Source organism: Phocoena phocoena, chromosome 13 (assembly GCF_963924675.1).
Source record: "Phocoena phocoena chromosome 13, mPhoPho1.1, whole genome shotgun sequence".
In the NCBI taxonomy this organism is placed as follows: domain Eukaryota; kingdom Metazoa; phylum Chordata; class Mammalia; order Artiodactyla; family Phocoenidae; genus Phocoena; species Phocoena phocoena.
In genome coordinates this window covers 40,234,290-40,257,210 of record NC_089231.1, presented here as the reverse complement: position 1 = coordinate 40,257,210, position 22,921 = coordinate 40,234,290, and the positions used below count along the sequence as shown (strand labels likewise).

The following is a 22,921-nucleotide window of genomic DNA, read 5'->3' as shown; positions in this document are numbered from 1 at the left end:
GCCCAGTAGTGGGATTGCTGGGTCATATGGTAGTTCTGTTTTTAGTTTTTTAAGAAACCTCCATACTGTTTTCCATAGTGTCTGTATCAATTTACATTGCTACCAGCAGTGCAGGAGGGTTCCGTTTTCTCCACACCCTCTCCAGCATTTATTGTTTATAGATTTTTTGATGATGGCCATTCTGACTGGTGTGAGGTGATACCTCATTGTAGTTTTGATTTGCATTCCTCAAATGGTTAGTGATGGTGAGCATCCTTTCATGTGTTTGTTGGCCAACTGTACCACATAGGGTTTTTGAATGCGTTAATTTTTGTGTAGTTTAGTGATACATGCCAAGCGCGTAGAACAGTGTTTGGTACATATTTGTTAATCAAATGAATCATTTTTTTCTTTGGCTTTTAGAAGTAGAGGTACATTTCTTCTGGGGAAAAATACTCAGCAAACTATTCAAAGTGTTTAGAGGCTTCAGTTTCTGGCAGTGTGGCAAATTAGGGAGTGGAAAAAAAAAGTCTCCACTTATTAAACATCACAAATACTGGGCCAGATATTCATACCTTTTAAACCCATAGTTGAGCTGACAAGCAAGTAAGGAAATGCCTCAGTGGTCAAAAGCAAGAACTCTTGAATCCAGGGAGGTAAGCTAATGGTGATGTGGCTGCTATGCTGGGGGTGCTGGTATCTGTAGATCCCTCGAGGCCTAGAGCTTTGGATTTTGCAGGGTGACCATGGGGTACTAGGCAGAGTCTTGGGATCAAGCAAGGTGAAAGGTCCAGAGACTCTGGTAGAAAGCTGAAACTCCCTGAAAGGTGTTGGTAAATAAACTAGGAAAAAATTTAAAAACTTGTACCACAGTGCAGGGGTGGGGGACAATAGGAGTGCGGTAAGGAGGATTGCCTGTCTCAGCTTGTCTTTCATTGGGAAGGTGAGCGGTCTTCCCTGAGAAATGATAACTACAAGTCCACTCTTCACTGGGTTTGGGATTGGAGCTCATGCTACCTGAATGGCACAAAGCAAACAAACAAACAGAAAAACAAGCCAAGAAGTTAGTGAAAGGTGATCTCAGGTTGTTAGAACTGAGAAGCAAAGCAGATCCTCTCTGGAGGAATATAGGAACACATACTTCAGAGAATTGATACAGTTAAGTTTCTACGAACATGAGCTCACAGCTGAGAAAAAAAATCAAAAACTCTTCAAATAAGCTACGATGAGTTAATCAGTGGAACTAGGAAACCATATAGTCAGGCACCAGAAACTGCAGATATTCTAGTTGTTAGATACAGAATATAAAATAAATGTTTACTGTGTTCAGATAGTATAAAAATATAGGTAAGGAGCAAGAGGCTATCAAAAATAATTAGACAGGCTGAATTCAGCAGTGCATAAAGGAAATACTATATATTGAACAAAGAGTTTATTCCAGGAAGACAAGCTTGGTTCTGTGTTAGAAAATCTGTTAATGTAATTATCCACATGAACAGTTTAAAGCTTTAAAAAAACAAAAACATATTCTAAAAGATACAGAAAAAGCATTTAATAATATTCAACATTCTTTTAGGATACAAACTCATTCCAAAATAAGGATAAGAGAGAAATTCCATAACCTGACAAAGGGCATCTGCAAAAAACCTACAGCTGATATCATACTTGATAGAGAAACATTAAAAGTATTCCTTTAAAAATCAGCAACAATGTAAGGATGTCCTTTGTTACCTCATTTCTGCAGCATTGCACTGGAGCTGCTAGTCAGTAAGGCAAGAAAGGTTATAGGCTTTAAAGAATGAACAGAATGGTCATCCTTAGAGTCAGTATGAATATTCTCATAGAAAATTCACCAGTCCACAGATAAATTTTTAGGATTTATAATAGTTAGCAAGTCGCTGAATATAAGATCAATGTAGTAAAATCAGTTCTGTTACTCTAAACTAGCAGCTCACAATAAAAATGTAATTAAAGATTTTCACATCAACTATACTCCAATAAAAATTTTTTAAAATTTCACAATAGTGAAAAAAAAAGCTCCATGGGAATAAATATAAAAAGAGGTAACAAGATCTTTATATATAGAAAGTTTAAAAAATGTATTGAAAGACGTTAAAGGAGACCTAAATAAATGTGGGGACACACTATGTTCATAGGGAGAAAGACTGTTTCTTGTAAATATATCAATTAACCTGTCATTGATATATAAATTCATTGTTATGTCCATAAAAACCCTGTAGGGTATGGTTTTGTTTGTTTTTGTGAAACTTGACAAGTTAATTTAAAAATTTATTTTGGAAAGGAAATGTCTAAGAATAGCCAAGATATTTCTGAAGAGTACTTGTCCTACCAGATTTTAAGACTTAATGTAAAGCTTTAATAATTGAGTTAGGGCTTCCCTGGTGGCGCAGTGGTTGAGAGTCCGCCTGCCGATGCAGGGGACGCGGGTTCGTGCCCTGATCCGGGAAGATCCCACAGGCCGCGGAGTGGTGAGGCCCGTGAGCCATGGCCGCTGAGCCTGCGCGTCCGGAGCCTGTGCTCCGCAACGAGAGAGGCCCGCTTACCGCAAACAAACAAACAAACAAACAAAAAAAACCAAAATTGAGTTAGTGTAGTATTAGGGCAAGGATACACAAATAGATACAGTAAAAAAAATTGAGGCAAAAAAAACCAAAACAGAAGTCTACATACATGGAAATCTGATATATGACAGAGCTAGTGTTACAGATCAAATAAGGAGACGGAATCCTCTGTAAACGGTATTGGGATTTATTGTTAGAAGGCAGAGGAGAGGATGGTTTCTTACCTCACACCATATTTAAAAAAAAAATTCCAGATGGATTAAAAATTTGTGAAAGGCAAAATATAAGCCTTCAGAATAAAATATTAGAGGGTATTTTATGATTTCAGGCTTTCTTAACTAGTTGCCAAAAGCACACCTGTTGAAGGAAAAGGTTAATAAATTTGTGTATATTAAAACAGATCTTTTGTTTCTTGTTTAAAACAGAAAGAGCGTATAAAGACAGGTCACAAGTACTCAAATAGAAGATATTTCTAACACATACAGCTGACAAAGATATTTTAAATCACAGTAATATATACACATATATGTATATATATCCATGCACATACATATGTCAATGTGAAAAGATAAACGGGCAATAGAGAGGAAAAGCTTTTCATAGAAAAAAAATGAATATTTGTCAACAGGGAAATGCAAATTAAATATTTGTCAACAGGGAAATGCAAATTAAAAGTACATTGACAAAATTATAAAAGCTCAATAATACCCAGCATACTCCTGTAATGCTCTGTGGCCAAGGTCAGCAAACCTTCTGTTTTGGGCTTTGCAGGCTGTACAGTCTCTGTTGTAATTACTCAGCTTTGCTACTGTAGAGCAAAAGTAGCCATAAACCATACATAAACAAATAGAATGGGTGTGGCTGTGTTGCCATAAAATTTTATTTATAAAAATAGTGGTTTGCCAACCCCTGCTCTGTGGCACCAAAGATAATGAATTATTAATACATAAACATGGACACATCTTACAAACTGGACTACAAAGGTAGCAAAACATACATTATAGTATGATTCCATGAATGTACATTCCAAAGGTAGACTATAAAGAATACAGATTTATGGGTTTTACCGTGGTTACTGGAACTTGACAGACTTTGTCAAGGCCAGAACTCAAAATCGATGTTGGCCAAATTACCTAACTTTTTAAAGCATCAGTTTTCTTATCTGTAAGATGATGGGCATAGGCATGATAGTACCTAACCCATTGGATTGTTGGGAAGATTATTTTACATAGTGCCCCTAAAAGTGCTTAGCACAAAGTTAAAAGTTCAGTAATTGTTGCTATGCCTTTATTCTCCTTTTAAAATTTACATTCCTATTAAAAGAAAGGATAACCTTTCTTGCTTTGGGAACTCTAGGTATTTTTTATCCAGCCTTGCACTGCCTGTAGTTAACGTGACTGATAGTAAGGCTTGAAATACCCTCACCCTGAAGTCTTGAATAAGGTTTAATTTCTTTCAGTTAGCACAGTGTTTGAGACCCTCTGATGTTTTAGTGTCATGTTTAGATCACCAAACTTCATGTAGCTTGCTAAATACCTGACAGAAACAGTTTCCAGTGTCCTTAACCTTCCTCTGTAGCATTTAGCATGTGCCACGCTCCAGATTCTTCTCTGACCTCTTAGACCTTTCAGTTCTCTAAATGCTGCCCACCCCTAAAATCATGACTTATCAGCTTTTTCAGCTGAAAAATGAAGATAAAACCCATTCAGACAATTTTCCCCTCAATCTTCTATGTGTGGCTTCTGTTCTCTATAACTTTCTGTCATACCACCCTGATCACAGATGTTTATACTGTCTCCTCCTTAAGGGTAGTGACATTGTCTAACTCATCTTTGTTCTCCTAGGGTCTGGCAGCATGCTTGGCATATAGTACATAGGTGCTGATTATATTGAAGTTAAGTGAATGAATGTATTCATGCCTTGATTTTGTTCATAAAACACCAGTGTTTGCAATATTTGGCCTGCCAAGGTAGGATGTTAAATCTGTTTGTAACCCTAAAGTAGCTTTTAGCTAGCTGAAACAAATTTAAAAGTTATTTCTTTATATTCAAAAAATTCCAACATACATAAAAGTAGAGGAAATAGTAAAATGAACCCCCTGAAACCTGTTTCCATCTTCCAGATTCAGCAGAGGTTAAGATTTGCCACATGTGCTTCACTTCTCAATCTTTCCCATCACCTTCCTGCCAACCCCAAGTATCTTTTTTTTTAATTAATTTTTATTGGGGTGTAGTTGATTTATATTGTCGTGTTAGGAGCCCAAGTATCTTAAAGCAGTATGAGACACCATGCTATTTTACCCCTAAAATTCTTCAGTGTGGATCTTTTAAAAGTGAGAACATTTTCAAATCTATCCATAATGATGTTATCATTCCTAATAAAACTAACAATAATTCCTTAGTATCATCTTCTACCCAGTCCATAGTCATATTTTCCCAGTGGTCCCTATAGTGTCTGTTTGAGTTGGTTTGTTGATTCAAAAGTCAAACAAATCCACACATTATATTTGGTTTTCATGAAAAAACTCTTCTTATGAAGAGATAAAGCAATACCTAGTTTTTATTATTTCTCACCCCCCTTTCTTTTTGTTTTTTTAAAATACTCTCTCTCAAGATTAGGGTTCTTTATAATAAAACCAGAGACTTTGCAATTTTAGGTAAATGTTTCATCTCCCTTGAGACTGCTTTGCTGTTCTTTTTTGTTAATCAAGCACTTTAACGTGTATAGGGCAGTGCTGCACTTAACAGCACAGCAAAATGCGAGACTGAAGGTTGTTAAATTTAACTGTTCTCTGCAGTACTGTTAGGACTTTTCATTAAGGCTGTAAAATTATTTTATGTTCGTTAAAATGTATATGCTCTTTGATAACATTTAAACATATCTTAAATATTTTACAGTAATTTTTCTTGAATTTATGGTTGTAAGGAGGAGGCTAACACAGTATGTGTATTTGGAAAAATCTGCTCACGGATGAACTTAATTCTTACATACTCTAAAGCTGAAATGGAGAAATGTCATCTGCAAAAAATTTATCTTTTAGTTATGGTATTTTTGTCGGTAATAAAGAAAAACATGTGTAACTGTTCAGTGTATAATAAGGGAAGATAACCCAAGTGTTTAGAGGTTTTAGCAGAATGCAATTTTGAGAATTAAGTGGAATTTTAAAAAATAGTGCAGAAGTAATGTTTTGAGTTACTGAATTAAATAACAGGATTATTTCAGGGACTTTTTCAACAGTTTTCCTGTTAACTTTCTATTATATTGTTAAGTGAATAACATCCTAATTGCAGTGGTTTTGAGGGTTTCTGAGAGCAGGAAGCAAATCCTATGTCTACTCCCAAAGAGCTGAAAAATATTCCAAGAAAAGGCACTTGGGATGTTATCTCCTAGCATGGACCTTACCTAGTGTCAGTGCAGAAGTCCTTAACTAGTATCAGAAGCCATGTGAAACTAGGAGAAAACTAAATTGAGGCAGTGAGGTAGAGAATAGCTATTCACAAAAACAAAAGGCAAGGGGCCAGAAAGTTGAGTAGAAACATCAAGAGAGAATGCAGAAACAATATAAGCTAAGAAAAGAAGTTAAGTGGCATTAGAGAGTAACAAAATTAGGAGGAAAAAAACCCACAAAAACCAAAACCAGTGTACCAGATTGCTGACTAGTTAAGGGAAGAAGATGAAGAGTGTTTTGTAGTGTGTGGTACCTGCGATAAGTCTATGAAGTAGAATTCATGACTAACTAGAGTACCATCTTTCTGTAACATGCTAATAAATGAACAAAGGGTTGTTTTTTTTTTTTAATGGTAACTAAATATTTCAGACCATTATCTTGGACCAAAATCTGATCTCTACCCCCATCCCACATTTCTGTTTTCATTTGGTCTGTTGAGCAAATTTAAAAGTTTTTCAATCCCAAAAGGTCACTTAAGTTAACCTCCAAGTAACGTAAGACAGTGTTTAAGTGAAGTAGTTCTCAAAAGACCCTTCATGTTTGCAGTCGTAAAAGACAACCAAATTTCATTTGAGGGTACTATTGTCCTTTGATACTTTTTCTTCCTTCTCTCTTCCCAGATGATTCAGTGGAGGAGGAGGAAAAATATGGCACTGAGCTCTGGGGAGTGCATGGGAGAAGGAAAAATAGGGAAAAGGGAATGACAACAGAGATTTCCATTTAGTCTGCAAATTGTTTTTGGTTTTTCTCATCCCAAGCCCAGAGCCAAGAGACTGTGGGATCTTACAGTCTTGTTTGTTATCCAAACTGGCGGTAGCAGTGCTGGTGGTAATAGCATAGCACTGTCTGCATTCTCAGTGTGGTTGGCCAGTTTCTAGTGGATTCTTTATCCACTCTGGTTGGCCACCTCATAGCACATACACATTGCCTGTGCATTTTGGCTTGATCTGTGGGCCAACAGCCATCTGTGGGTAACATTTGAGAATCTCTGTTTAAAATCTGAGAAGTAAAATATATTTTTTAAATAAAAGATTTTAAACATACAGTAAAGTACAGTAGCAGAAGCCCAGGAACGGTCGTGAACTCACCTTTCCCCTGTGTCTTATCTTTACATTTTTCTCTACTTGATTCTCTTCAGTTAGTATTAGGTTTGGCTGCATCTAAAAGATATGTTTCCCTTCTTCCCCCGAAAAGAGGTGCTTTTAAAGAGAGTTTTTTCCTCCCAGGACATGGCAGCTGTGTGGTCATCAAGCACCCTACTCCTCTTATCTTTCTGCTTTTCAGTCCTTAGCCTGTGGCTTGCTTTCTCAAGGTCTTCTCATGGTTGCAAAGAATGTCCTTGTAGTTCCATCCTTTGTGTTCATGTTCCGGGCAGTGAAGTCAGTTCCCTTTCAATACCTTTCCCATACCCCACCCAGTGATTTCTGGTTTGATCTTACTAGCTGCCTTAATCTGTGTGGCAGGCCAGGATATGTAAATTGCCACTCATTAATACAGCAGTTTGATTTGTAAGAAAGAAGAGGAAAGTAGATATTCAGTGAGGAACTAACAACCTGCCACAATTTAGGTCTTTTATATATAAAAAAGTTCCATTATGGTTGAAGCCCTTTCCTTCCTCCTCAGAGTTAACCATATGTGAATTTGGTGTATTATTCTCATGCATATTATTTTACCTTTACAGTACATACTTATGTCCATGAAGTGCCTTATTTTAATATATTTTGAAACTATATAAATGGAACATACTGTGCATATGCAGATTGCTTTTTTCTTCATTCAGCATTGTTTACCCAGATAGATGCACATAGTTCTAGTTTAATTTTAACTAGTATGTAGTATTATACAGTTCATGTTTCCTCTTGATGCACATTTGTGTTGTTACCTTTTTTCCCCCATCATAAACAATGCTGCAGTCTTTGTACATTTCTCCTTATAAGTACGTGCAGAGTTTCTTCCGGGTGTATATCTAGAAGTGGAATTACTGAGTGATAGGGTAGTGCTTTCTTCAGCTTTGCTAGATATTGTCAGATTGTTCTCTGAAGTGGCTGTGCCAGATTACACTTATAACAACATTGTAGGAGTGGCTTTTTATTCCTTCCTGACACTTGTGTTGCTGCTCATCTGTTGAGGTCAAACTCATTTCCCTGAATACTGCCGAGGTTGAGTATATTTTCATATGTTCATTGGCTGTTTATGGTTCCTTGTCTGTGATTTGCCTGTTCATACCTTTTGGCTATTTTTCACTTGTGTGTTGTTGTTTGTTTTGATTTGGAGGAGTTTTTAATACATTCTGATACTAATCTTTTGCTGATTATTTCTGTTGTGGATATTTTCCCCCAGTCTCTGGCTTATCATTTAAATGTCTATGATGTTGGTTATATTAAAATTTTTAATTTTCATGTAGTAATTATTGTTTCTTTTATGGTTTGTGCTTTTTGAGTATTCTTTAAGAAATTCTTATGTAACCAGGGACATAAAGATATTTGCCTATATTTTCTTTTAAAGTTTTAGAGATTTGTATCCTTAAATCTTTAATCCACCTGGAATTGGTTTTTTGTATGGTGTGAGGTAGGGATTTTATTTTTACATATGGACGAACATTTATTAAATAGCCCATCCCTTTCATACTGATTTGTAGTGCCACCTGTGTCATGTGTTGTTTGTATGTTCATGTAGGTCTGATCCTGGACTCTCTATTCTGTTTCACTGGTCTTTTAATCTGTCTCTGCCCATGATTCACACTGACTTAATTACTGTAGCTTGATTGATATATGGTAGACAGAGTTCCCTCACCTTGTTGTTCAAAATCTTATTGGTTTTCATGGCTTTGCTATTCAGTATGATTTTAGCATCTGCTTTTACAGTTTTATAAAAGACTACATTGAGATTTTGATTGGAGCTGTAGTCAGTATATAGATTAATATGAAGAGAATTTACTTCATTTTTTAAAAGGTCTTTCTAAGCATTTTTGTAGTTATTATTGGCAAAGGAATTCATTGAATTTTGTTTTTTAAATCTTTTTAAAAATTTATTTATTTATTTATTTTTGGCTGCACTGGGTCTTTGTTGCTGCGTGCGGGCTTTCTCTAGTTGCAGTGAGCGGGGACTACTCTTCGTTGTGGTGCACGGACTGCTCATTGCAGTGGCTTCTCTTGTTGTAGAGCACAGGCTCTAGGCGCGTGGGCTTCAGTAGTTGTAGTATGCGGGCTCAGTAGTTGTGGCTCACGGGCTCTAGACCGCAGGCTCAGTAGTTGTGGTGCACGGGCTTAGTTGCTCCGTGGCACATGGGATCTTCCTGGACCAGGGCTCGAACCCATGTCCCCTGCATTGGCAGGCAGATTCTTAACCACTGCGCCACCAGGGAAACCCAAGAATTCATTGAGTTTTGTATGTTGATCTTGAATCCAGCAACCTTGCTACAAGTTCTCATTAGTTCTAATTGCCTTTATTTTCTTGGATTTGCTATCATTTCTTTTGTTGTTTTTCTGTTTTCGTCTTTCCAATTCTTAAATCTTTTGTTTCTTTTTCTTGTTTTACTGTTCTGGATAGGAATTCTAGTACATTGTTGGAAGGGAAAAGTGATAGAAAGCATTTTTGTCCTTTTCCTAACTTCAAAGGGAATGCTTACAACACTTCATCAATAAGTTTTTTGTTTACTGTAGATTTAGGGCAGATATCCTCTCTCAGGTTAACAAAATTCATTCTATTTCTAGTTTCCTAGCATTCATTTGTTTTTGTTTTAAATATCATGAATAGGTGCAAGGTTGTATTATTTCACATAAAATGTTAAGTCCCTTGCAACCATATAGTTAAGCTTCCTCCCACCTCTATCCTTGGCTCTAATTTTGCCATATATTATGTCTTCATATTAATAAATTGTACAATACAAAGTTATAAATTTTGTTTTAATCAGCCATGTCTTTTAAGAAATCAGGAGGGAAAAAAAACAGGCTTTTATATTTACTGATACTTACCATTGCTGATGTTTTTCATTTCTCCTTACAGATCTGAGTTTCCATCTGGTGTCATTTTCCTTCTGCCTGAAGAACTTCTGTTAGCATTTCTTGTAGCGCAGGTCTATGAGGCATGAGTTGTTCTGGCTTTTTCTTTATCTGAAAATGTCTTTGTTTCATATAATGAGAAGTCATTCTTTTTTTCTCTGTATTTAATATGTCTTTTTCCTCTCTCTGCTGCTTTCAAGATTTTTTCTGAATCTTTAATTTTCAGCAGTTTGAATGTGATGTGCTCTAGTTGTGATTTTCTTTGTATTTATCTTGCTTAGGGTTCACTGAACTTAGATTTGCAATTTTATGTTTTCTACCAACTGTGGACATTTTCAGCTCTTATTTTTATGTATACTTTTCTGCATAATTTTCTCTGTGCCCTACTTTTTGGGGCTCCAGTTTCACTTATGTTAAACTTTATGGTTCTATACCTCTGCTCAGTGAGCTCACTGAGGCTCTTTGTTTATTAAAATATTTTTCTTTCCACTCAGATCTTCAGATTAGGTTATTGTTTTTTTATCTGTCTTTACGGTGACTGACCCTGTATTCTGTTGTTGCTAATTTGCTTTAAACCTGCCAAGTAAAATTTTCAGACTTTATCTTTGTGTTCTACATGGTTCTGTACGGTTCCTTTTTTGTAGTTTTCATTTGTCTGATGAGAGTTCCCTCTCTTTATTATTAACTTCCTGACCATATTTATAGTAGCCACTTTATAGTATTTATAGTAGTCCTCGTCAACTAATTCCAACGTCTGAGTAATCTTGCGTTCGGTGTGTATTGACTGCTTTTTTCTCTTGACTGTGGGTCACATTTTCCTGTTTATTCTCATGTCTAGTAAGTTTTTATTGTATACTGGGTATTGTGGATATGTTTTTGTGATCTGCAATTCTGTTTTGTCTTAACGATTATTGACTCTTTGTTGCTCTAGCAGGCAGTCAACTGACTAGACCTAAACTCCAAGCTCTGTTTACCCTGCATTGGGCAATAGCTGATTTCTTTGTTCAGTTCTTACAGCTGTCTGGCTGTTGCTTTCATTTTGGACCTCTGGAGTCTCTTCTGTGTTGTATGGTCCAGGGCTTACCTAAGGATTGTGGTGGAGGTTATATACGTGTTTCGGGGTTCCCTCTTTTCTAGGATATCTCCCCTCACTTTCCTATTGCTCTTTTAGCTCTGGACTTCATATTTTGGTGCCATGAACCAATATGATTGTGAATTCCTTCTTGAACGTCAGCTTCTCTACACAGTGTCGGCTGGTATCTGCCCTCAGGCATGCACTTGTATAAAGGCAGAGCTCACCTAGCATAGTTCCCCTCTTTCAAGGGTTGGCTTCTGTCTAGTTTCTGCCTTTTGATTGCTCTCCAGTGCGTTTAGTTGTTTTTATCTTTCAACCAGAGTTTGTGATTGTTGTTTGTGGGAGGGTTAATCCAGTATAAGCTATTCAACCTTTATGTGTGTAAAACTTCTGTGCTTTCAATTTTTTTTAAAAAAGCCTTTATTTTGAAAACAATTTTAGGTTTACCATAAAATTGAGAGGAAAGTACAGAGATTTCAGTCCATATGCCCCCTGCCCCCACAAATGCATAACCTCCTCATTATCAGCATCACTCACCAGAGTGGTGCATTTGTTTTTCTTTTGTTTGTTTGTTTTAACCAAGGATAAACCTACATTGACACATTATAATCAGTCAAAGTACATAGATTACCTAAGGGTTCACTCTTGGAGGTGTGTATATTCTTTGAGTTTGGACCAATATATAAAGGCACATATCCATCATTATAATATCATACAGAGTATTTTCACTGCCCCCTAAATCCTATCCTCTATTTATCCTGACCTCCAGCCCCCATCCCTGGCAACCACTGATTTTTTTTTTTTTTTTTACTCCATAATTTTGCCTTTTCTAGTATGTCTTATAGTTGGAATCATACAGTATGTAGCCTTTTCAGATTGGCTTTTTTCACAGTAATGTGCATTTAAGGTTCCTTCATGGCTTTTCATAGCTTGATAGCTCATTTCTTTTTAACACTGACTAATATTCCATTGTCTGGATGAACCACAGTTCATCCATCCATTCACCTACTGAGGGACATCCCAGTTGCTTCCAGTTTTTCGCGATTATGAATAAAGCTACTGTGTAAACATCCCTGTGCACGTTTTTATGTGAGCAAAAGGTTTCAGCTTCTTTGGGTAAATACCAAGGAGCATGATTGCTGGATGGTATGATAAGAATATGTTTAGTTTTGTAAGAAATGGCCCAATTGTCTTCTAAAGTGGCTGTGCCATTCTGCATTCTCACCAGCAGTAGGTGATGGTTTCTGTTGGATGAGAGTTCCTTACCAGTATTTGGTGTTGTCAGTGTTCTGGACTTTTGCCATTGTAGTAGGTGTGTAGTGGTATCTTGTTTAAATTGTATTTTCCTGATGATGTATGATGTGCAGCATCTTTTCATATGTTTATTTGCCATCTGTATATCTTTGGTGAGGTTGCTTTCACTTTTAACTTTTCTGAATCCTTATGTTTTTGATATATGTATTGTAAATAGCATATAGCTTTTATTTTAAAAAGTCCAATCTGATAACTTTTAATGAATACATTTAATCTTTTTATCTTCATTTAAATTACTTATGTATGGGGAATTTTTTTTTTTTTTTTTTTTTTAATTTATTTATTATTTTTGGCTGCATTGGGTCTTCATTGCTACGTGCAGGCTTTCTCTAGTTGCAGCGAGCAGGGGGTTACTCTTCATTGCGGTGCGTGGGCTTCTCATTGCAGTGGCTTCTCTTGTTGCGGAGCACGGGCTCAAGGCACGTGGGCTTCCGTAGTTGTAGCTCGTGGGCTTCAGTAGTTGTGGCTCGCGGGCTCTAGAGCGCAGGCTCAGTAGTTGTGGCACACGGGCTTAGTTGCTCCGTGGCATGTGGGATCTTCCCAGACCAGGGCTCGAACCCCTGTCCCCTGCATTGGCAGGCGGACTCTCAAGCACTGCGCCACCAGGGAAGCCCATGTATGGGGAATTTTTTCTACCATTTTGTTTTGTGCTTTCTATATTTGTGGGTTTTTTGTATTAGGATTTTTTTTTTTTTTTTTTGGCTGCATTGGGTCTTCGTTGCTGTGTGCAGGCTTCTCATTGCGATGGCGTCTCTTGTTGCGGAGCACGGGCTCTAGGTGTGCGGGCTCAGTAGTTGTGGCGCGCATGGGCTTCAGTAGTTGTGGCGCGCGAGCTTAGTTGCTCTGTGACATGTAGGATCTTCCCGGACCAGGGCTCGAACCTGTGTCCCCTGCAGTGGCAGGCGGATTCTTAACCACTCTGCCACCGGGGAAGCCCTGGATTTTTTAAATGATTTTAAGTTCCTTCCCATTTTATTCCGAATTGATTGGTTTTCTTATTTCTCCTTTTTGCAGTTTGGTTTTTGATTACATATACTGTTTTTACTTAATTAGTTGTTACCTTTTAATTTTAAAAAATATTTAATTTTAAAAAGTCTAAAATTAATCAGATATCTCTGCTCTATACCTAAACACAGCAAGCTTAAAATGCTTTAAGTTACCTTTATTCCTTCTTACATGGCATTGCTTTCTCGTATTTTCATTCATTTACAAATAATTATTGAATTCTTCTACCATGTGCCAAGTTGTCTTCTAGGTGCTGTAGTAATAGCATTAAACAAAATAGAGTCTCTGCCCTCCTGAAGCTTACAAGATAATTAATAAACTAATTATGATATATTATGTTGTAAATTAGTGTTTGGTGCTAGAATGGAAAGTAAAGCATTAGGACAAAATAAAGAATGACTTGGGGTGGAGATGCTATTTTATATATGAGTTTCTGCTGTCTTCAGACATTTGATAAGATTTTTAGGGCTCAAGTGTGAAAAACATGATTCTCATGCTGGAGGAGCTTGCATTCTAACCAGAGTCACAGGAAGAAGTTACAGATGTGGGAGCCATCAGCACATGGTGGGTAATGCTTTACAACTGGTGGATTTCCCAGCGAGGCTGTTACAGTGTCAGGCAGCATCCAGACAGATCCCGGGCAGAGTGGGATGAGCCAGAGAAGAAGACTGCAAAGCATAGTCAGAAAAGTGGGAGAACAAGGAATGACCCTGGAGCCAAGAAAAGAAGAGATTATGTTTTACTTATAGCCTGCCTATTCTGCAAATAATTTAAGAGACTGAGACGTCAAGTAGAAGGAGTTTGAGAAAGAGACTTGTCTTGGTAGTGAGGACATTAGAGTGACTTGATCAAAAACAGTTTCATTTAAGTGAAGCCAGACTACACTGAGTTGAGAAGTTGAGAAATTGGAGACAGAATGAAGACTACTTGCATAGAAGGTGGTAAGGAAAGAAGAGAGAGAGAGAGTGATAATTTGAGGGGAAGAACTCAGGGCTAAGTTTGGTATTCTGGCAAATATACAGAACAAAACCTTGGAGACTTTAGGGACTCTCTGGCCAGAAAATAAAATGGGCCTCTGGCCTGGAGGAGGTTTCTGCTGGATCCTTTACTTGCCAGAAACTGCTCCCCAGGATCTCTCGGGGTTTCCATTGCTGATGGTGGCAGTGTATTTCCTTGTATCTCAGTTCATGGTTGGGAGGAAAGATGTAAATTTTCTGAAACCTCAGTGTTCTGTTGTAATGATTAAAAACATGGGAAAACTTCCCGTGACTACTGCTCTTCAAGCTCCTTAGCATGAAAGTCACGATTTCCCCTGTTCTGAACACACCCTTTCAACCATCTCTCCCAGTTTTTCTGTTTGCTGTCCCCTAGATGTCCCTTGATTTTCCTGCCTCCCTATTTTAGCTCACATTGTTTTGTCCACTTGAAATATCCTTTTGCCTTTTCCTAATTGAAACCAATTCCCGTCATTCTCCTTCACCAGGTTCTCTCCTTTGTGCACTATAGCTCCTTGTAGCTTGGTACCTGTTGCAAAGATAGAAAAGCATTCTGTAAATTGTAAAGTGCCACAAAAACTTATTATATATCCTCCTAAACTACAAGCTCATTGATGGGCAGAAACTGAGCCTCTTCATATTTATGTACATCAAACTACTTAGTTTTGTGTCTTGTACATACTTGATATTTATTGAAGTTTGAATGAATTAGGGATTTGTGATTCTGTGATAGCTTAAATAATGCTAAGAATGGGCATATTATACACCAGGTTCTACTTTGCAGCTGTTAAATTTATACTGAAATTCTGCTCCTATGCAGTCTCCTGTAAAAGTAGATTCCTTAATTTGGATCCTCCACTGGTTCACATCTCACTTTTTTCTTCACAGGATATGTGCCTATCTAAATCAGTAATTGTAGGTTGCAGAGTGATGTATTGGCATGCTTTTGACTATAGTAGCAGAATACCCAGTTAAACAAATAGGGCTTTATCCTCTCTGGTAACAAGAAGTCTAGACCAAGAGATTTCAGGGCTAGTCCGTTAGTGGCCCCATGATACAACAGGGTCCCTTTTGCTTTCCATGTTTTCATGTTGTCTTCCTTAGCATGTTGATGTTGGCTTCCCTCATGACCTCAAGATGGCTGCAACACTTCTAAGTATGCTCTGCAAACAATATCCAAAGCCAGGAAAGTATAGTTTCTCCTTCAGCATCTCTATGAGGGAGCATAACTTTTCCTGAATGCTTCCTAATATATTTCCCCTCAGATCCTATTGGTTGAGATTTGGTTACTTACACTGGCAAGAGGAGTAGAACAGTCACAGTTGACTTGGACCAATCAAGAATAGGTAGTATAGCAGAGAATGATCACTTGAATTCAGTTAGGGGTCTGATGCCATGAAAAACATGGGGTGGGAGATAAGGAACAAACAGTATCTGCCACAGGTGCTGTCTGTGTGTCCTTGGCCTTCCCACCTGGGAAGTTAATATCCTCAGATTTCTAAGAGGAGGAGAGATGCTTTTTACAGTATTTCTACTGAGCTTGGTGTTGGATCTCAGAAATACTTTATTCACTGATTCACTTATTCATGTAATAAACATTAACTGAACACATATTTTGTGCCAGATATTGTGCTCAGCATTGGGGAAGTAGCTGGTAAGACTTGGTCCTTGTCCTCAGGTTGTGGCTGTTGTATAGTCCAGTGGAATAGGGTGGCTGAGGTAATGGGGGGAGGAGAGAGTTATTCTGTAATAAACTGATTTTAGGAAATTTATTTTTCAACAGGAGATGTGGGACATGTGGATTTGGGATATGAATTCATTTGAAAAACCACTTTGGGGTAAGTTGATAGCTGGGAGTAAATGACTTGAGGGTTGTACTTCTCTTTACATTGGGATTTGCTCTTGTTGTGATGTAGGTTCAAACTTATGTTCATTGGACTTTATGCCTCATATACACACAAGAAAATGGCTTGTACTAAAATCCTAGTGTAGTAATTTGAGAAATAAAACCATCAAGCATAGCCACAGTACTAATTAATATTCATGCATTCACTTCTCAGTCAGGAGGTCAACTTGAAGACTAAATGAAGACCAGGTTTAGAAATAGAAAGATACTTATTATATACGGTTTAACCTGCTTGCGCTCAACCAATAATCCTGTCATGTGGACTGGAAAGTACTCATAGCACCAGTGTTATGGAGATGGAGGGTTAAAGTTTGTCTCTGAGCTTCTCTTTGCAGTACTCCAAATGGCCGTTGAATTCTCATTGCATCAGTACAAATATAAAAGATTCCTGATTTTTCATTTCATCTAAGAAAGAGCCTCTGGAAATGCTATTTAATATTTACCGAGTGTTTACTATGTGCATTACTTCATTTAATTCAGGGACTATAAGGTGGGTATGTTTTTCTCATTCAGAGGAATAAAAAGGCCCAGATTTATGCAAATAAAGTACAATTGTTAGGATCACATAACTAATACGTTTTGGAATTGAAATTTGAATTTCACCATTTGGCCTAACAGACCCTCATTTCTGTTTTAAAATGCTGATTGTGTTGGGTGTCCCCAAGACCAACCCCAGGTTTAGTGACTGGCTAGGAGGGCTCATAGGATTCAGCATATGGTCATAATAATGGCTAAGATTTACTACAGCGAAAGGATACACAGCAATATTACAAAGGGAAAAAGTGCATGGGGTGAAGTCTGGAGGAGACTAGTCACTAGCTTCCAAGAGTCCTCTCCCAGTAGATTCCCACCGGATGAGCTTAATTCCTCCAGCAATGAATTTTGACAACACATGTGAAGTGCTGTCAACCAGGGAAACTCATTAGACTCTGTGCCAGTGTTTTTATTGGACCTGGTAATGGAGCCGCCTTCCACCTAGCATGTACCAAAATTTCAGGCTCCCAGAAGGAAAACATGTTTTGCATAAAACATAATGTTTGTATAAACAGTTTAGGCACAGTGAGGCCCACTTATCATTTAAGGTAAGTTTTATATCATTGTAGGGAACTGTTTATCCTTCAAGTTCCCAGACACCAGCCAAGGGCTAACCTTGCAACCAAGCCTTTCTAAGGACAGTAATCTCAGTCTTACATCTTAGCTTTTATCCTGTACACTGATTTATTCATTTAAGGATATTGTTCTTTTGATCATTTAGCTTCTGAAAAGTAATGAGAGAAGTAGGTATTATGGCAAACGAAATTCTTTAGTGGTGTTTATTTTGAGGGTCCCATGACTGCCCACTATTTGATTTGCTGGAAAGACTGACACAACTCAACATAATGTTGTACTCATGGCTAAGTTTTTTATTACGGCAAAGGTTACAGTGCAAGAACAGCAGGAAAAAGATATATGTAGGTGATTGCTAGAGAGATCAGGCACGGACTTCTAAATCTTCCCTCTGTGAGGATCACAGGGACACGATTTCCCCTCTAGCTGTGAGTGATAGAGACACGTACAAGATGTGTCGGACAGGGAAGCCCATGAGTATTCCAGTCCAGAGTTTTTATAGGAAGCTGGTTACATAGGCATACTACTGCCATGTGGCCAGCCATGGCAACTGAAACTTAGGGCTCCAGACCAGATACCAGGTGCGCATCATAAATCTTGATGATTACTTTAAACAATGCTGACAGCCTGGTACATCCTGATTCATCACCTCTAACATCCTTAACCAGTGACTGTGAACATTCCAGGAGTTTAGTTCTCAGAGTTTGGCCAGGGGTCATTGCCATGGCTGTAGGCATCCCCCAGGGTTTAGCAAGGACTGGGTAGGACTCTTTGTTAACTCTTTCCTCTCAGACTCCTACATGAAATAATGCTTCATTTGCTGAATGCAAAATTTAATGATGATATATTTTTATAATATGATACGCTATACTTAGAAAAAATAATTGATAGTAGAAATAGTTTGCAAATTTCACTTACCTCAGGGGAGGTTTGTAGATTCTTTTCTTTTAGGGATTTATATAATGGTGATTTTTGGATTTCCCATTTTTGTCCATAATTACTTGTGTTATATACAGGTATATGTTATGTTAAAGAACGATACAGAAATATGAACTTAAATTAGTTGAATCAAGATATTACAAAATTAACCTTCTCTGAAGATCTGCCTCATGAGAAGCTTTTAAACACAATGGGATCTCTTTTTTATGCCATTTGCAGATTCACAGAAATAACAGTTTTGCAGAAAGAAAATAACCCATAATTTAAAAATTGCCTGGTTCCAGGATTTGGAACCAATCTTTACTAGTTTATTTATTGCTCTTTGAAACCTTGTTTGTGTTATGCAAAAAAGAAAGACAAAGTAGATAGGGAAGGTTCCATGCTTGAATATGAGAAGTTCTGAGTTAACAAACTTGCATAGCTTTCCTTATTGCAGGACTTCACAGAACCTTTGGTGCAGTGATGTACAGCGAATGGAGTATGTAACATTTCCCTAACTTATTTGACCATGGAATTTCTTAAGTGTGGACTCTCCCTGTGGTCTTGCAAACAGTGTTCTTTAGAACAAAATAACAGGACATCAGGAAGCCCTTAAAGGGATTTAGCTAAAGGAGAGACAGAAACAAAACAACTATAGAAAAAAATTTAAAGAAAACCTTGTTGCAGAAAAGTTCAGTGTCTTACACTGCCTGATAAAACCTATTTAGAAACTTCCCTATCTGGATGTCTTTTTCCTGCCAGGTTTCCTGAGTTGATGTTTCTCTTTTGTAATGTGAATGGCGTGTCTCTTACACTGGTATTTAATAGTGTGATAAGAGCTTCTGTGGTGTGGATCACTGCCTTCATGCTCCTACCATCTACAGTGTCTGACACGGTAGCAAGAACGTAGTTGGCTAAGACTCAATAAATATCCAGACAGCATGGAATGATTGTGACTCTAAAATACTGAAGCCATTTTTTTTAAGGAATAACAATATAGTAGACGTAAAGGTTAGGTGCTGTGCATTTATTTTAATAGTGCTGTCATTTTGAAAAACATTTTAGAACTTTTCTTTTAGACTTCTCTTGAATTCCTCTTTTCATCTCCAACTTCTTTTTTGATGACCTTTATGAATTTGTAATTGGTTTATTTTTTCAGAACAGTAGAATTGTTCTACCATAGACATGTAAGCACTTTTAACTACTAGATTTCTTTTGCAGTAGATGGAATATCATTTTAAGTAATTAAATGGTCGTCATAGCTAAGGAAGGCCAGTGGGTCAGAAGTAGCCAAGGCCCTCCTCAAGTAGTGAAAGGTGAGAATACTTGCTTTTCTGTGTATCAAAAATTATTATAGGGGCTTCCCTGGTGGCGCAGTGGTTGAGAGTCCGCCTGCCGATGCAGGGGACACGGGTTCGTGCCCCGGTCCGGGAAGATCCCATGTGCCGCGGAGCGGCTGGGCCCGTGAGCCATGGCCGCTGAGCCTGCGCATCCGGAAAGAAAAAAATATAAAGCTGTAATAATTAAGACAGCCATGTGGTGTAGGGATAGACCAATGGAACAGAACATAGAACCTCAGAAACCTGGTTTATGACAAAGTTGGCATTGCACACTTCTAGGGAGAGGATGAGCTTTTCCATAAATAGTACTGGGACAATTGGTTATCCACATGGAAGAAGATGACATTGAATCTCTACTTAAACTGGAAAGGTAAAACTTTAAAATTTTTAGACATTAAAACATTATTTTTAATGATCTCTAGATAGAGAAGAGTTTCTTAAGACATAGAAAATGTGAACTATAAGAGGCACCTCTTGGGAATTCCCTAGCAGTCCAGTGATTAGAACTCCGAGCTCTCATTGCTTAGGGCCTGGGTTCAATCCCTGGTTGGGGAACTAAGATCCCACAAACTGTGTGGCGCAGCCAGAAAGAAAAAAATAAAATTATAAAAGATACCTCTTGTTAAGAAGATAAGCTATAAACTGGAAAAGTTACTTGTAGTACATGTAACTGACATGGATTAGAATCTAGACTGTATAAAGATCTTCACAAACTAATAGGAAAAAGACAAAACGACCCCACCCAATAGAATAATGGATTAAACTTCAATAGGTACATTAGAGAAGAGGAAATGGAATGACCAGTAATGTCAGAGATGGTGGGAAAATGCAGATTCAAACTATATTAAGATAACAACTACACACTTACCAGATTGTCAAAAAATAAAATAGTTTGACATCAATAACTGTTGCCAAGGATATAACACATCCAGAGCTCTCATTTTTCTTTCTAATTTGTTTCAAACACCTGGGAAAACAAATTTGCCATATTAGTCATATTGAAAATATGTATACCCTATGATCTAATTCCCCTAGGTATGTACTGTAGATCAGGGTTGGGGTGACAACTCATGAATTAAGAAAGGTTTTTAACATTTTAAATGGTTAAAAAAATAAAAATAATATTTCATAATTTGTAATATGAAAATTAAATGAGATTCAAATTTGTGTCCATAAATAAAGTTCTATTGGAATACTGTCACACTTTCTTGGTTACATATCACTTTTGGCTGCTTTTGTGGTACAACACCAGATTTGAGTGGTTGCAGTAGAGATCTTATGTCCCGCAAAGCCTAAAATGTTTACAATCTGGCCTTTTGCAGAAGAAGTTTGCTGACCCTGGCACATTTGTTCCAGGAAACGTGTTCAGGAATATTCATAGCAGTACTGCTTGTAATAACAGAAACCTAGAAATAACCACATGTTTATTAAGGGTAGAAGGAATAAACTGTGGTAAGCCTCATAGTGTATAATTATAAGCCAATTGAATATTAGACAGTAGTGAAAATGAACTGACTGCAACTACATGCAACAAATGGATGGTTCTCAGGAACGTAGTGTTAGAAGAAAAGCAGGTCTCAGATTCTTCCATTTATAAGCAGTTCAGAAACAAAATGTAAACAAGGCATTTTTAAGGATAGCAGTGAGGTAAAACTCTCAGGAAAAGAAAGAATGTTAAGTTCAGAATAGAGGTGGTCTTTGAGGAGCTAGGAAGAGATGGTATTGGAGAGGGAACTTTAAAGGTGATGTTCTTATTCTTAAACTGAGTGGTGGATACATGTGTATGTTGTGTTGTGATCCTTTATATCTGTGATTTGTTTTATACCTACTTTTGATACTTGATATGTTTTTGTGATTTGGGGCATTAAAAAGTATCTTTTCAAATAGTGTAGTCTGCCTCGTAATGTATAATTGTTTATGACTAGTAGAGGGGAACCTCACCAGTGGACCAGAACCTGTTTGATTTTTACCTGTAGGTCTCCTCTGTCCCTTATTCCCCCATCCCCCCAGTGGCCATCCCAGATGTGTGTTAGGAACCCAATTCAAACTGTCATGAACAGAAAAGGGGATTAATAGAAGGATTCCTGGGTGTTCACAAAAGCCAAAGTAGAGTCAGGGACTCCGTCACCTTTGCCTCTCATCCTGTGTGCCTCTGGGCTCATCCTCTTGGACTGCAGGTCAGCTTTCTCTACATGTTGGGCAGTGTAGCTGACTGCAGTGCTAGATTAGCACAGGCTTCCAGCTCTGTGACTCGGGAAGCCAAGGGGTGAGATCCTGTGGTTGACCTGGCCAGGTCATTTGGCTATCCTGTGGCCAGGGGGCTAGGTCTGTTACCAGAAGAAACCCTTGGGGGAGAGTGGGGAGAGCACAAGTCAGAATCATGGGCCAGGAAGCCACCTCAGTTTGTGTCTATTTTATGTCTGTTCTTTAAGTATAAAACAATATGTGGCATTTTGACATAGCTTTGTGGATATCAGGGCTATTTTAAAGTGACCATTAAGACATTTGTTGCCTAAGACAGGATACTCAGTGGTTGGGGTGAAAAGAGAGGTTAGAAATGTCTGTTGAGCGTATTACTGCAATTAAAAAAAAATCACAACAGCATCACCACAGAGGTGTCTCCTGCTACCCCTTTATAGTCACAGCCATTCCATTCTTTTCCCCCTGATAGGGACATTTAAGACATTAAAATGTTTGAGTCAAAATAGACATTACAAACTTGCTTTAAAACGATGTATCTATGAGCTATTCTGAATGACTGGGAGGGCACTTATCCCACTGGTAATAGTGTTTAAGTGGGATGGGGGTTTATAGATGGCTTTGTATCTTTTATTTTACTTCTCTGTGTTTGCCAGGTTCTTTGTATTGAGCATATATTACTTTGTAACTAGGAAAAAGATTCACTTTTAAAGGTATTGCTAGGAGCTAAGTCTGTTTATCACCTTGGAAACTGACATTCCACTTAAGATACCAAACACTGAATGCTCTAAATTAAAACATTTCAGCCAGTAAATTTTATAGGAGTTATTATCTATTCATAGATTTACTCTTATTACTGGTATATGGTAGGATCTAAATTTATTTTTTACCATTTGGAAAGCTATTTGTTCCTTTATCAGTTTTCTGCTCTGATTTATAGTATCACCTTTCCGATTTTCCACACATGTTTAGGTTTGTTTTGGGGTACCACATGGCTGTAGATACTTCTGCTTTATAATAAATCCAGTCCCTAAAGGTTTCATTTGTGTTTT

At 37.7% G+C, this 22,921-nt stretch overlaps 1 protein-coding gene across 1 annotated transcript in view; it reads left to right on the top strand.

The window, feature by feature from the left end:
• Positions 1-22,921, top strand: part of GALNT1 (polypeptide N-acetylgalactosaminyltransferase 1) — a 199,436-nt gene that overhangs the window by 100,684 nt on the left and 75,831 nt on the right. Inside the window, exons 4-6 of the mRNA XM_065890586.1 lie at positions 107-118; positions 8,515-8,577; positions 16,183-16,237. The gene's annotated coding sequence lies outside the window, so the exon portion shown is untranslated. The remainder of the gene's footprint in view (positions 1-106; positions 119-8,514; positions 8,578-16,182; positions 16,238-22,921) is intronic.